This window comes from Myotis daubentonii, chromosome 6, assembly GCF_963259705.1.
Source record: "Myotis daubentonii chromosome 6, mMyoDau2.1, whole genome shotgun sequence".
Lineage (NCBI taxonomy): Eukaryota > Metazoa > Chordata > Mammalia > Chiroptera > Vespertilionidae > Myotis > Myotis daubentonii.
Window position 1 is genome coordinate 90,896,841 of NC_081845.1, and position 14,176 is coordinate 90,911,016.

The window sequence follows — 14,176 nt, forward strand, 5'->3', positions numbered from 1 at the left end:
GACCCCCAACCATAAAATTATTTTCGTTGCTACTTCATAACTGTAATGTTGCTACTGTTATAAATTGTAATGCAAATATCTGATATGCAGGATGGTCTTAGGCGACCCCTGTGAAAGGGTCATTCGAACCCCAAAGGGGTCGCGACCCACAGGTTGAGAACCTCTGGGCTAAGGCGATCTGAAACAGCAAAGCTCCAGCAGTCCAGCTGTTTTCTTTTCTAATTAGTAGAAAGGGAATCTGTGGAAGGCTTAAAGGCTTAGCCTTGAACCAGCGCTAACAGCCTCCCTCTAGTATCAATCTTACCTCTTGCTGGTCTAAGCAAAAAAGATAGAATAGGCAATTAAATCTAGATCTTGGGCATCACTTTATAGGACATTAATAATGACCATGACAGCCTGGCCAACCACCCACCAGCTATTTAATTTAAAAGTCATCATAATCCCAAGCCTCCCTTGCAGACTATCTTGTATGACGCACTGGCACACAACAGTAAGGCATCTAATAATACACTTTTCAAAACATATATGATGGAAGAGTACTTTATGATCTAGAACTATATAACTTTTTTAAAAAAATGTACTTTTAATTATTAAATATATCCTTCATGAAAGATGTATATAAAGCACAAAACATACTTGAAAAACTAAATACTGAATAATGATTTTAGGTAATATTTTCTCAAAACATGCAGTACAGACTTTTTTATTCCTTAATCCTGGATAATTTTTCCCGTTTGATTTTCAATTCCAAGTGGCTCATTCAAGTCAATTCTGGAACATTTTGGGGGAAAGATTCTCACTGAACTACCTTAGCAAGTTATTCCAGTGTCTGACTGGCCTCACTGTTGAGGTAAAATTTTAGCAGGAAATTAGAACATTTTTCTTTTTCAGTTCCATAGATCAAAAAGAATTGCTGCAGCATCCCTGCAGACACAATAGGATAGAGAAAAGAAAAGCACTTGTTTAATACCATCCAGCTACTGGAGAGTTTATTTCTAAAGCTGTGAATATAGTTTTGAAATACGAAGCTTACCGTAACACAGATGGCCAGAGCATGTGGTTTTTGTTGCTACATTTTTAAAAATTAAATCCTTTAATGGCTATTTTGTCCATTCACCTTTCTTTTAATACTGAGAAAGGGGAAAAGAAAAACATTTCATGCTAGTAAATGCTTTATTGACCTAACTCTTATCTGAACAAAAATGACCCATACCTCACAACCTTTAAAAGCTTGTGAATTTTTTAAAACCAATATACAAAACATTAAATGCAAAGATTTTGCTTTTAATCCTTAGACTACAGCCAGGCAGCTAACACTAATGGTCTGTCGCATGTATAGCCTACTACACAGCCCTCTCAAAAAGTTCCAAACCAGTACCTGTTAAAGAGCTATCATGAATATCTATATATATAAAAGGCTAATATGCAAAGCATCCCCTCAGGAGTTCGATCACTCACTATGATCTGCGCTGATCACTAGGGGGCCACGCAGAATGAAGGAAGGCCCCGGCTGGCAGCCGGAAGACCCCCAATCAGCCCTGCCTGATCACCAGCCAGACCTAGGGACTCTACGTGTGCACAAATTTTGTGCACTGTGCCTCTAGTATTATTATATTTACTTCAAAATAAATAAATAACAAACATTATATGGTTCCAAGTGTTATTTACTTTTCATACTAAACTTGCATTCTAAAAAAATCTTTATAACATACAAAATAGCATCTTCTACTAATAATGAATTTACTAACATCCACATTAAAATAAAAAGCATGTGCATTCATCCATTTCCCCATATGCCATGCCCGTCTATAGCTGCAAACCTCGCATATCAACTCTGGTCGCCCAGTTTTAAAATCAGACTTGTCAGTGACATCTCTGGGTTTGTAAAGAAAATTATGGTAACTTAAATTCATAAATATTCTAGTGCATAAGGAAGATATGGGGATGGTTTCCATTTTGGATGGGTGGCAGTTAACTGGTTAATAATTCTTTTAAAATATAAGCAAAACAAAATTTTAAACTCACACACTCAAGTACCTTTGATTATATAGTGAATTCATTTAGTTGGGTTGTGGTACGTGGAAATACCTACATACATATTTGTTAGTTTCACACAGAAAAAAATCTATTTCATAACCACACTAAATAATTACTCCTAGTATGCAAATCCATGAGGGAATCAAAGATAATAATGATGATTTCATACAATCCTCTCAATTTAAAAAAAAAAATCAATCTCCTTCCTCCCAAAAAAACACCTCTTCTGCATTTGGAATAAAAATTAGAGGTAGATAAAATCTGTTCTTAGAGGACCAAAGACCTATAAAGCATTCTACCACACACAAAAATTATTTTGAGCAAAGTGTTCCCAATCTGTTCTCTCCCTGCCATCGTATCCCACTCTCCACTATAATTCCTCCAAGGTGTTCTGTGTTAGGAGCATAAAGCCAGTAATTACATAGGTCACAGGGGAGTGAATGAAGAACAGTAAGTTCACTCAGGCTCATAATCAATCACACCTAGGCTGGGCATGGGGAGCTTCCCTCTGTGAAGTTCTCACTCCAACTGGGACCAACAAGGATGTTTGCTCCAGGCACAGCAATATTAAATCAATCCAATCAAACCCTGTCTGTAGGATTAATTTAAAGCAGTGGTTCTCAACCTTGGCTGCACTTAGAATCACCTGGGAATCTTTTAAAAATCCTGATTTTTGAGGCCCAGAAATCAGGATTTTAAAAAGATTCCCAGGTGATTCTAATGTGCAGCCAAGGTTGAGGACCACTGATTTAAAGGATACATACGAAGGTATATGGAGCAGTTTAGCTGTCATTTAGCAAAAATGAGCCCCTTTCCTGGCTATTTCAGAACCTCATAGGAACATTAGGAATTAGGTACGCAGTGAATGAAGCAAATTCCCCCTTTTTACCTCTCATTCCATCCTTGTGATTTTCATGTCTCTTCCTTGCTACTCTGAGAATCCTGACCAACCAGATCAATACAAATCCTTTTTCAGAAACTATACTAATTCCCAACCTAATAGCTTGAAGTTGCTTCTTTTCTTTCTCCAAGTTTCAAAGAAAGTATTTACAGCCCTAGCCAGTTTGGCTCAGTGGATAGAGTCAGACTACGGACTGAAGGATCCCGGGTTCAATTCCAATCAAGGGCACATGCCCAGGTTGCAGGCTCAATCCCCAGGAGGGGGGCGTGTAGGAGGCAGCCAATCAAGGATTCTCTCTCATCACGGATGTTTCCATCTCTCCCTCTCCCTTCCTCTCTGAAATCAATAAAAATGTATTAAAAATAGCAATAAAAGTATTTACACAACCAGGAACCAAAGAAATACTCCATTTCTATGGTTATCTGAGGTTCATATTAAATATCTACAGAATAATAAATGAGAATATGCTACACTAAGGAATTTTTCTCCCCACAAGGATGGAGAAAATACCAATGGGAAGTCATATGATATGTCCATGCTAAAGATAAACAATAAAGGTCACCACTTTATGTATTCCCACTGGAGAAATTATGACAGATTATCAAGATGTCTTTAAAACATATTGCTGAACACCAATACAAAACTCTCCAGCCCTCCATTCACATGTATAAAGTGCTTGCATAAATAAACAAATATTAAAACCCAGGGCCCATGTGTCACTCAAGGAAATGATTGCTGCAGGAACAAAACTAATACATTTCCAGAGATGCCACAATGGAGCAGATATACTTTCAAAGCAAAAGAACTTCTTAAATTTACAGAAAAATAACTAAACATCTAAAATAGCTAAATTCAATAAGCTAATTTATAACTGTGTGCATTTTAATCTCAGAAATAAGGCAACAAGATCATTAAATAACCATCCAACTCCAAGCCAACAGGAATACAGCTCTACACAGTAATAGCCTCACATCAGCATGTACATACATAAGAGGCTCAGTGCTCTTTCTATTACACTCCAAAATGCCCTTTGCCTCTTAAATAGCATAAGACACACACTATAACTGACTGTTGTTCCTTACAAACTTATAGGGTTTGGTATGAAAGGCTGAACAATGATAAAATTAACTATCTCATTATCTCCTCAAAAGAACCACAGATCATTTCAACTACATGAACAAATACAAGGAACTGCTGCAAGGCCCTAGCCGATTTGGCTCTGTGGATATAAAGTCAGCCTGTGGGCTGAAAGGTCCCGGGTTCAATTCCAGTCAAGGGCATATACCTTAGTTACAGGCTCAATCCCTGGCCCTGATCAGGTATGTTCAAAGGCAACCAATGTCTCTCTCTCTCATATCGATGTTCTCTCTCTCTCTCTCTCTCTCTCTCTCTCTCTCTCTCTCTCTCTCCTCTCTCTCTCTCTCTCCCTCCCTCCCTCCCTCCCTCCCTCCCTTACACTCTCTCTGAAAATCAATGGAAAAACATCCTCAGATGAGGATTAACAAAACAAACCAAAAAAAAGGAACTACTGCAAGGAAAACCTATTCCAAAAATATACAACAGTGATAGAACTCTTCCTTTTCTGTATTTTCTTCTATACCTATCAGAACAGACAAGAAATATCTGTTTCGAGACCTTTACAGACTTACTTGTTTTGCCATAATGCTAACTGAGATGCCTTCTCTTACCACTACCACATAAACAAGTTCTTGCCTGTTCAGGAGGTACTAGTAACTCTAAAACAGCTTATACCAAAAAATAATAAAGCATGGTATGCCTACTGAAGTTGAAGGCAGAAACAAATCAGCATTCACAGGATTCTAAGAGTCGTCGGGGAAAAGAAGACAAAACTTGGATAACTAGTAACAAACTGACTTCATTTTTGCTGTGCCTTCCCCATCAGTATACTAAGCCAACTTAAAATAAGCAATCTGATAACTAGTAATGAACTGATTTCATTTTTGTTGTGCCTTCCTCATTAGGATATTAACCCAATTTTATTTTTTAATATTTTTATTGATCTTTTAGAGAGAGAGGAAGGGAGAGGGAGAAAGAGAAATATTAATGTGAGACATCATCAGCTAGCTGCCTCGTGCACGCCCCCCTACCAAGGATTAAGCCTGCAACCCACTCATGTGTCCTGCCTGACCAAGAATCACACCAGCAACCTTTCATTGCACGGGACAACGCCCAACCAATTAAGCCACACCAGCCAGAGCTTAACCCAATTTAAAATAACCAATCTGCTTTATCTACTGCTTCAACTTATTCTTATTAAGTTACATAATAATTACTAATTTTCCAAATTTTCAGGTAATAAAAAATTTCCTTTCAAATAAAGCCTTACAAAGAATATGACTATAAAATTGAAAGACGTATTCAAGGGTAAATATATGTATATTCTAAGTTCAAATGTAAAGCATTCACATATTATGAAGTCACTCACTGGGGGTTAGAGGGGGAGGCTGATTAGATTAACATAGACTGAAATCAAGAGTTATAAGAATCATACAGAGAAATTAAATAGCATACAAACAAGAATACAATAGTTGGCAACCCAAAATCCTGATTCCCACCAGCTGGTATTGCTCAGTGGTTGAGCACTGACCCATGAACCAGAAGGTCACAGTTCCATACCCAGTCAGGGTACAAGGCTGGGTTGTGGGCTCAATCCCCAGTGGTGGCATTCAGGAGGCAGCCGAGTGATGATTCTCTCTCGTCATTGATGTTTCTCTCTCCCTCTTCCTCCTCCTCTCTCTAAAATATATGAAAACATTTTTTTAAAAAAAGTCCTGATTCCCATACCTAAGTTAACAATAACAGATTAATTTTTATCTTAAACAGGTCACCTCACAGCCTTGAGAAGCTCTCCATATTAAACAAAGATGAAAAAAATTACACATTTTGAAATCTGCACAAAAATGACAGTGTAATAGCAACAATTAATGCATTAGTGGTAGCCAACGTATTAAAATTGAGTTTATTTTAAAATAAAATTATCAAATATTCATGAAAGCCTTAAAAACACCTCCACAGAACACACTGAGCAACTATTTCAAATCACTATTCTAGGTCATCATCTAATATATTATAACTCTGACCCACCTCCCAGAACATCTCCAATCAGGTTGGGGGTAGAGGGAGTGTATTCTTTCTACAATTAAAGACATAAAAATGGTTATTTGAACCTGAATTCTAAATATATCTAAAACAACATAACCTATACAACATAATCCTATACTAAATTAGTATAAACTGTTGTCCCTCATATTCAAAGATGAAACCGATGACTGAACCTGAAGAGTCCACAAGATTAGCCATCTCGTGCTCGCTTCGGCAGCACATATACTAAAATTGGAACGATACAGAGAAGATTAGCATGGCCCCTGCGCAAGGATGACACGGAAATTCGTGAAGCGTTCCATATTTTTTGGAGAGCATTATGCTAAGTGAAATAAGCCAGTCAGAGAAAGATAAATACCACATGATCTCACTCATTTGTGGATTATAGAGAACAACATAGACTGATGAAAAGGGACAGATCCAAAGACTGAGAAACAGCGATCAGGCTATCAATCCCCAGAAGGAAAGTAGGGGAGGGCGGGGGTAAGGGGAAGAGATCAACGGAAGGACTTGTATACATGTATATAAGCCAAACCAATGGACATGGACAACAGGGGGATGGGATCGTGAGTGTGCGGGGCGGGGGGAGGGGAGGTTGGGGGTTAATGGGGGGGATGAGGACACATTTGTAATACCTTAACTAATAATAATAATAATTAAAAAAACTGGAAAAAAAAAAAAGATTAGCCATCTCACCCAAAGGTGCACCTGGACAAGTTTTTGGAGCTGGAAATCCCACAGGTATATCAGCTCTGCCTCAATCAGAGAAGCCAAGTGTAATAAAGCACAGCCAGATGGCTAAGTCCAGCTTGCCACCTGTGTTTTAATGACCCATGGGTAAAAATGATTATTATGGATTGAATTGTTACCCCCTCACAAAATAATATGTTGCAGCCCTCACCCCCAATATCTCAAAATGTAACCTTATTTGGATATAGGGTTTTTTCAGAGGTAATCAAGTTAAAATGAGCTCATCAAGGTGAGCTCTAATGCAGTATGACTTGGAAATTTGTACAGACATATACCAAGGGAAGACCATATGAAGAGACACAAAGAGAAGACAAACATCTACAAGTTAAGTCTATATCCATATGGAGGAACCAATCCTGCAATACCCTGAATGCTGACTTCTAGCTTCCAGAACCCTGAGGCAATATATTTATTATTTAATAAGCAAGGCAGTTTGTAGTGCTTCGTTACAGCAGCCTTAGCAGACCAATAAAAATTATTTTTACATTTTCAAGCAGTCGGGGGTGGGGGGGGGATCAAAGAATGTTATTTTGTAACATGAGAAAATTATATAAATTCACATTTCAGTGTTAATAGGTTTTACTTGAACACAGTCACCCTTATTCATTATGTATTGTCTTATAACTGCTTTTGGGCTGCAATAGAAGAGTTGAGTAGCTGCAACATAAACTACATCACCTAAAATATTTACTGTCTAAACCTTTACAGAAAAAGTTTCCCAGTCTAAGAATAACTACTGTGTCATAAAGCATCACACCATTTGATATGCATAGACACCAAATAGGTCAATCTGCTACCATTTTCCATCTTTCCTTCAGGTGCTCTTCAGTATCCTGCTTTTCTTAGAAAAATTAGCTGCATCACACCTATATTCCAAGGCTACTTTGTGTAGATCAAGTAATAAATATAAATGCCTCATCAAACTAAAAAATATAATAAGCATGAAAATTATAAAATATTTATAAACATTATAAAATAAGTTAATAAATAAGCTGTACCAATTTTAATTGAAACAACTAACATATTCTTGGACCATGAACCTCATAAGCCCACCAATGTTAGCAGAACTTATGTGACTGATAAAACTAGATAAAATACATCATATCACTGTCAATGATAGATCCAAGAATCATAACCACATAAATGATGCCAATAAAATTCAATAAGCCTGAGCAAGCAAGCAAGCGATATATATGAATTAGATCTGTGTTTTCCTTTTATTATCAAACCACCAATTAGTCAAACGCGAGAGGTTAACACATGGAAAGAATACTAAATTGTGTTTGCAATAATTCTTTGGTTCCAATTTCCTAAAAGCTAAAACCTCCTAATATTTGTTCATTAAAAAACAATTAACAAGCAATGGGTTCCTGATGTTCTGTAGCGGGGAGCACACCCCTGCACCCACGTGGCTTATGGCCATGGGGGACTCTACAAATGGACTAATAGACTTTAACACTCAACTGCAACATGGAACCCCAGCTGTACCTTTTCCAGGACTGACTTCTCTCAATAAACTTCAGTTCCACTAACCATTTTTATCCATGACTTCATTCTTTGATTTCGAGAGACAACGAACTTAGACTCACAGATCCCACACTTTGGTTTCACTGGGAGGAGTGTGGATTTCTTCCCAGCGAGCCACCACGAGAAGGTACCATGCTTTGCTTATGTATGTAAGTTTATACTATTAAAGCACTTACAAATTTGGAAACAAAAAAAACACTGCTTTGTCAATTGTTTGGCAGTATCTACTACAGTTGAATAAAAGTTTCAGACGCTATGATCCAGTAATTCAAGTACCTGGTACATACCCAATAGGAATGAATGCACATGTATTCCAAAAGACATAAAAGAATGTTCAAACAGCACTTTTTTGTAACAGGCCCAAAATGAAAATAACCCTAATGCCCATTTATAGAAGGGATAAGTGAGTTATTATTTTTTTTTAATTAAATCTTTATTGTTCAGATTATTACATTTGTTCCTCTTTTTTTTCCCCCCCATAACTCCCCTCCTCCCAGTTCCCGCCCCACCCTCCGCCCTCACTCCCCACCCACTGTCCTCATCCATAGGTGCACGATTTTTGTCCAGTCTCTTCCCACATCTCCCACCCCCCTTTCCCCCCCAAGAATAGTCAGTCCATTCCCTTTCTATGTCCCTGATTCTATTATAATCACCAGTTCATTCTGTTCATCAGATTATTTATTCACTTGATTCTTAGATTCACTTGTTGATAGATGCATATTTGTTGTTCATAATTTGTATCTTTACCTTTTTCTTCCTCTTCCTCTTCTTAAAGGATACCTTTCAGCATTTCATATAATCCTGGTTTGGTGGTGATGAACTCCTTTAGCTTTTCCTTATCTGTGAAGCTCTTTATCCGACCTTCAATTCTGAATGATAGCTTTGCTGGATAAAGTAATCTTGGTTGTAGGTTCTTGGTATTCATCACTTTGAATATTTCTTGCCACTCCCTTCTGGCCTGCAAAGTTTCTGTTGAGAAATCAGCTGACAGTCGTATGGGTATTCCCTTGTAGGTAACTGAGTTTCTTTCTCTTGCTGTTTTTAAGATTCTCTCTTTGTCTTTTGCTCTTGGCATTTTAATTATGATGTGTCTTGGTGTGGTCCTCTTTGGATTCCTTTTGTTTGGGGTTCTCCACGCTTCTTGGACCTGTAAGTCCATTTCTTTCACCAGGTGGGGGAAGTTTTCTGTCATTATTTCTTCAAATAGGTTTTCAATATCTTGCTCTCTCTCATCTTCTGGCACCCCTATAATTCTGATGTTGGTACGCTTGAAGCTGTCCCAGAGGCTCCTTACACTATCCTCGCATTTTTGGATTCTTTTTTCATTTTGCTTTTCCGGTTGGATGTTTTTTGCTTCCTCGCATTTCAAATCATTGACTTGATTCTTGCGCTCCTCTGGTCTGCTGTCGGGCGTCTGTATAATATTCGTTATTTCAGTCCGTGTATGCTTAATTTCTAGTTGGTTCCCCAATATAAGATCAAGGGTCTTATTAGTTTTCGTGTAGATCTCATTAAGTTTATCGGCGGCTTCTAAACAGTTCTTGAGAGACCTTAAAAGTGTGGTTCTGAACTCTATATCTTCCTTTGACAATTTTGTCCTGTTTCTTTGTCTCCGCATTTTGTTATGCTTCCTTGGTGCACCCCCTAGTGGTCTTTGTTCGAAGTCTTATAGTTAAATCTTGATTGTTGTAGCTAATTCCAGGGAGGGTTTGACCTCCAGGCCAAGTGGCTATGAGAATCAGCTGTGTCAGCAGTGAGAGAACTTCTGTCCTCTAGGGAGGTGCTAATCTAGCCTTTGCCTGAGGCTATCCAGCAAATGCCTCTGTGCAGGGCTTGGGCGGAGCGGGTCGCACAGGATCAACAGCGTGGGCCGGAGAGAGCAGTTATGGCGGCTCTCAGTCCTGTCCCCAGGGGCTCTGCCTCTCTGAGTCCCAGCACCCGCTGCAAAGCTCGGAGAGAAAGCTGCACTCGCTCTGACCGAAGCCAGACAGTCCCGCTTCTCCTGTTTGAGTCTGGGTCCCTAAAGACTCGCCCGGATCTGGAGCTCAGAGTCTGCGACTCCCTCCCGATTGAAAACAACAACCGCGCACTCCAAACCTCAGAATTTGACTTCAGCACTGCGCCTCCTCTGAGTGTCCGTATGCGTTTCTCTTTCCTCCTAGTTGTAGGACTTCCACTCAGCCAACGTTCCTGTGGTTCTGGGTGATGTCCCTTCCATTTTTTGGTTTCACTTTTGAAGTAGTTGTTCAAAGCAGCAAACTCCGGCGTTAACCTATGCCGCCATCTTGGTTCTCCGGGATAAGTGAGTTATAAAAAACACACACAATGAAACACATTTCAACAATGAGAATGAACAAAATACTCCTACACATAATATGAAATAATCTCACAAACATAAAGAGAGATATCAGGCAAAAAAGAAAATATACAAAGAATATCACTTATACAAAGCTCAATAACAGGCAAAATTAATCTACAACACTAGAAGATAGGAGAATAGCTACTTTGGAGAAGCAGGTGGGAGTAGAAATTAGGAAAGGATATGAAAGGGACTTCTGAGGTGCTGGTAAATGTACTACTTCTCTCCATAAGCTGCATTCAATTTATGATAGCATCTTGAGCTCCAGAGTTATGATTGGTACACGGTGTGTATGTATCTGTGTGTGTATCATATATATTTCAATGAAAGGTTAACCAAAAATTTAAGTTCCACTTCCAGGCACTGCTACCTAAGAATACTGGTAACTTTTTATGCTCTTATATAACCAACTGTCCCAAAGATAACTATAAACTCTGGACAAAATATAAAAAGTAAATACCACCCTAGCCCGTTTGCCTCAGAGGATAGAGCCTCAGCCTGCAGACTGAAAAGTCCCAAGTTCAATTTCGGGCGAAGGACACAATGCGCAAAAGTCCCAAGTTCAATTTCGGTCCCCAGTAGGGGGCATGAAGCAGGCAGCTTTTCAATGATTCTCTTTCATCACTGATGTTTCTCTGATATCTCTCTCTCTCTCCCTCTTCCTTCATTTTTGAAATCAATAAGAATATAGATATAGATAGATATAGATATAGATATAGATATAGATATAGATATAGATATAGATATAGATATAGACATAGACATAGACATAGACATAGATATACATATTGTTTTTTTTTAAGTAAATACCTGAAGGCACTGGTGAGCAATCAAAAGCAGACTATAGGGGAGTCACACACACACACACACACACAAAAAGGAATAGCACTGAGGACGCTTTTTCTCTTTTTTTAATGGCTTTTGCTTGAAGGCAGGCTCAGTTAAACATTGTTAGATAACAGAATTTGGATAGAAACCACACCCTTACCTAGCATGCAGAACCAGAGGACAGAGTTCAGAGTGACCCCACCAGATGAAATCAAGGAAAGGAGAGAGCCACAAAGGAAGAGATCCCAAAGTCCACATATAAACTTGGTCCCAAATCTCTGGTTGATCCCTGAGATATTCATGTGTGGGACAGACTACAACCATTTCAGATTAGACTAAAAACTAAATACAATTTCTAGACTGTTGACCACAGGGTAAAATTTGGAGTTTGCACCCACCCTGCTAAAACAAAAATGTAAATCAATATTCTCTGGAAGTACACAACAGATCCAAATTCTCTATAATGAATTGTTCACAATGCCCAAGATGCAATTCCAAATTACCAGACATTCAAAGAAACAGAGAAGCGTGAATCACAGAAGTGTAAAGAAAATGTTCATAGAGACCCACAACAAAATAACCTGGATGTTGTAATTAGTACAAAATAATTTTTTTAACCTTCAAGGTTTCTCTAATGTTAACATCTTAAATAAGTCTCATATAGCAATAGAAACCAGGAAGTTAATGATACAGTACTATTAACTACAAATTTACAAACCTTATGTGAATTCTGTCACTCAATCCAGTAATATTCTTTTTCTGGCCCAGCATCCAATCCGAGCTATCCACATTGCATTTAGTTGTCATGTATTGTTAGTCTCCTCCAACCTAAGGTAGTGCCTCAGTCTTTCTTGACAGACAAGAAATTTAAAAGCAACTACTATAACTATGCTCAAGGATTAAAGAGGAAAACTGCTCCTAACAAATAGTAAATCTCAGCAGAGAAATAGAGACTACTAAAAAAAGATCCAAATGAAAATTTTAGATTAAAAAATATCCAAAATTAAAACATTCATTGGATGCAGAATAAAGATGGCAGAAGAATCGGTACACTTGAAGAAAGATCAATAGCAATTATCCTATATATATGACAGAGAGGGGAAAAATAATAAGAAAACTAAGCAGTCATATGTGGTACAATATTAAAGGTCTAAACTTATGTGTAATAGTTATAATCAGAGTCCTATAATCAGAAGTGAGAGAAAATGGAGCAGAAAAAATATCTGAAGAAATAATGGCTGAAATTTTTCCAAATGGAATATAAGATGGAAATTTACAGATTTTGGAAGCTCAGTGAACCACAAGCAACACAACTACAAAGAAAACACCTAAGTATATAGTAGTCAAACTGCCAGCAACCAAAAATAAAGAGAAAGTTTCTAAAACAGCCAAAGAAAAATGACAAATCACATACAAGAAAACAACAATGTAACTTCTCATAAAGAATAATGACTGCCTGGCCAGAGTGGCTCAGCTGGTTGAGCATTGTCCCATGCATTAAAGGATTGCCAGTTCAATTCCCAGTCAGGGTGCATACATGGGTTGTGAGTTGAAAGGCAACCAACCAATCAATGTTTCTGTTTCTCTCTCTCTCTCTCAAAAAACTATTTTAAAAAAATGAAAACCAACATCCACACAAAAACTAGTATAAAAATGTTCATAGCAGCATTACTTATAATCGTACTTACAAAATTTAACTGATAATATAATAAATAGACATAGCATAACCACACAATAGAATACTATTCTGTACCCCCCCCCCCAAAAAAAGAATGCTAACATATGTAACAACATAGATGAACCTTTAAAACATTTCGTTAGGTGAAAGTAGCCAGGTGTAAAAGGCCATATGTTTTATGATTCCATTTATATGAAATGTCCAGAATAGGTAAATACATAGATGCAGAAATTAAATTAGTGGCTACTTAAAGTGAGGGCAAGGGGATAGGAGGAAATGCAGAGTGACCATTACTGGGTACATAATTTTTCTTAGGGATGACAAAATGCTCTAAATTAGGTTGTGTTGATAGTTGTACAACTACATGAATATAATTTTAAAAAAATACATTATATACTTTAAATGGGTGAATCGTATATAAATTGTATCTCCAAAAACTGTTAAAAGAAAATGAAGAGTATAGCAAAAATGCCAAAAAACTAAAATGGAATCCTAAAATTATTCAATTAACGCAAAAGAGCCAGGAAAATATAAAGGAACAAAAGAGCTGGGACAAATACTAAAATAGTAGATCTAAATACAACCATATCAATAATTACATTAAATGTTAACAGACTCCAAATTAAACAGCAGATATTGTCAGAATGTTTAAAAAACAAGAACCAAAATACACGCTGTCTACAAGAGACATACTTTAAACACAAAGCAAGAGGTTTGAAAGTAAAAGGGTCCAAGAGGACATACCAACAAAAGAGTAAGAAACAGAAGAAGGCTGGGATGGCTATATTCATATCAGAAGTAGTAGACTTTATTACCAGAGAGAAAGAGGGACATTTCATGATAATAAAAGGTCAATGCATCAAGAAATACGACAATAATAAATGTATATGAGCCTTGTTCATAAGGCTGCAAAACATAAAGCAAAAATGGCATGTCCAGCCCGTCTCGTTCAGTCCTGGTTGGCCAGACCCCA

The 14,176-nt window shown here is 37.7% G+C and overlaps 1 protein-coding gene and 1 non-coding gene across 3 annotated transcripts in view; one reads left to right on the top strand and one right to left on the bottom strand.

Moving 5' to 3' along the window:
• Nucleotides 1-14,176, bottom strand: part of ZFAND3 (zinc finger AN1-type containing 3) — a 352,681-nt gene that overhangs the window by 295,935 nt on the left and 42,570 nt on the right. The window lies entirely within an intron of this gene.
• On the top strand, nt 6,263-6,369 carry LOC132237884 (U6 spliceosomal RNA). The gene has a single exon (XR_009453678.1). It is a non-coding gene; the product is annotated as a U6 spliceosomal RNA (small nuclear RNA).